Consider the following 2877-nt stretch of genomic DNA (forward strand, 5'->3'; position numbering starts at 1 on the left):
GATGCAACTATAATCATATTGAAATAAATGCAGAAAAGGCAACAGTTGCATCTTTAGAAGCGTTTGTAAATGAGAACAATCAGTTAATGAAATTGTTCAAAGGAGTGTCGAACAGATTACAAAATGACAATTACATGATTGTAATCAAAGCCGACAAAGTATCAGTTGGAGAACATACACGACGATTTAACGCTCCAACTATAAATGAAGTCGCTGTTGTAATAGTTGGCGAACAGTTTGAAAAACGAGACATTAAAATTATGCGTAGAGATAAAATATGGCAAACAATTGAAGATACTCATCGTTCATATGATGCATTGCAATAGCCCCTAATATTTTGGGAGGGAGAAGATGAATATCAAATCAATATTAAACAACGAAATCCATTAACTGGTGTGTAGTTTTGTAACTGATTGAATAGATTTCCGTTTAGTAACTATTTAATAAATTATTTTCAGGTGAAGAAACAAACAAAAATATTAGCGAAATGAACTATTATTCATATCGTTTGATGATCCGAAACCATGAAGATAATCACATTTTAAAGTGCCGTCAATTATTTCATCAATCGTAGTCGATATGTACGCGAAAATTGAAAGCGAACGATTGCGATACATTCGATTCAAGCAAACAAAATTGCGTGCAGAAGAGTATATACATCTACGCGATGCTGTTAATAATAATATAGATGGGAATTAGGACCTTAGTAATATTGGTAATGTGTTCATACTTCCATCTTCATATACTGGCAGCCCACGTCATGCATATGGTCGACCAGATTTATTTATAACATATACATGTAATCCGCAATGGGATGAAATAAAAAAATTGTTATTACCTGGACAAACGCCAATTCATCGTCCCGATATTACCGCACGGATGTTTAAACAAAAATTAAAATCTTTGATTGATTTAATTGTAAAACACTCTCTATTTGGAGAAACACGTTGCTGGATGTATTCTATTGAGTGGCAAAAAAGAAGTTTGCCACATGCTCATATTTTAATTTGGTGTGTTGAAAAAATCAGACCTGAAGAAATTGATAAAATAGTTTCTGCAGAAATTCCAGATCCAAATGTTGACAAAGAGCTATTTAAAATTGTGACAAAAAATATGATACATGGTCCATGCGGAAATTTAAATATGACGTCATTTTGCATGGAAAATGGTAAATGCACAAAAGGATTTCGAAAAGATTTTGTTAGAGATACGATAACTGGAATTGATGGCTATCCTATATATCGCCGAAAAAATTTGGAAAATGGAGGCCAATCCTTTTCACTAAAGTTGAGAAATATTGAATATGAAGTTGAAGTAGACAATAGATGGGTAGTGCCATATTCGCCATTGTTACCCAAGATATATAAAGCGCACATCAATGTAGAATTTTGTAGCTCCGTAAAGTCAATAAAATAAATTTGCAAATATGCTCATAAAGGTAGTGATATGGCAATATTTGCAGTTCAAAATATAAACGAAAATGATGAAATAACACGCTACCAAATGGGCAGATATATCAGCAGTAACGAAGCCATTTGGCAAATTTTTGGTTTTCAAATACACGAACGAGATCCAGCTGTAATACATTTAAGTATACATCTTGAAAATGGTCAACGTGTTTTTTATTTCAACGAACAAAATGCAATAGAAAGGGCATTAACAGCACCAAAAACTACGTTAACCGAGTTCTTTGAATTGAATAAACAACACAATATTTTTGGGCAATACGCAAGAACTCGGAAGTTCCAACATATTTCACATGAAACAAAACTTTAAAAAAGTGGCAGCCACGTAAACGAGGTGTTGCAGTCAATGGTTATCCAGGATTATTTTCAGCAAACACACTGGGTCGTTTATATACTGTTCATCCAAAACAATGAGAGTGTTTTTCGTATGAGTATTTGAGAACTATCAATGGTCAGCTATACAATACATATCATGATGCATGTAGAGAATTGCAATTGCTGGAAAGCGATAATCATTGGGACATCACGCTCCGGGATGCAGTATTAAGTTTTTTTCCACATCAAATTCGTCAATTATTCGCCATATTGTTGACAACATGTTTTCCAAATAATCCCAAAGAATTGTGGGGAAAATATAAATGCTCAATGAGTGAAGATATACTACATAGACATAGAACAACAAATTATGACTCAAATATTCAATTTAATCGTGAAATTTATAACGAAGCTTTGATTATGATCGAAGACTCATGTTTACTTATATAAAATCAACCACTTAAATTATTAAGATTGTATTCGCCAAATTGTTTGGCAACCGATCTATTTAACAATGATATGCAGCGCGAACTTCAGTATAGCTCAGAAGATTTGGTTGAATTTGTTATAAGAAGCGAACAAATCTTAACGCACTAACAAATCTCATTTATGATCGGGTTTCGAACGCAATTGCGGCAAAAGAAGGCGGCTTTTTTTTCTTGGATGCACCAGGTGGAACTGGAAAAACTTTCTTAATTTCAGTCATTCTTGCAAAGATTAGGATGCAAGATAATATCGCTTTAGCACTTGCATCATCTGGAATCGCTGCGACATTGTTAGATGGTGGTAGAACAGCCCATTCGGCACTAAAGTTGCCACTAAACATACATTCATGTGAAAATGCAGTATGCAATATAAAAAAAACATTCCAATATGGCTAAAGTACTTCAAAAATGTCACATCATTGTTTGGGATGAATGCACAATGGCACAAAGCATTAAATCGAACACTTAAAGATTTAAATGCCAACTATAGACTTTTTGGAGGCACTTTAATTTTATTGGCAGGTTCAATCTATGCTGATGAAATCAATGCTTGCCTTAAATCATCTATTTTGTGGCGAAGTGTCCATATATTGCGACTTACTGAAAACATG

Source organism: Teleopsis dalmanni, chromosome X (genome assembly GCF_002237135.1).
Source record: "Teleopsis dalmanni isolate 2A chromosome X, ASM223713v2, whole genome shotgun sequence".
Lineage (NCBI taxonomy): Eukaryota > Metazoa > Arthropoda > Insecta > Diptera > Diopsidae > Teleopsis > Teleopsis dalmanni.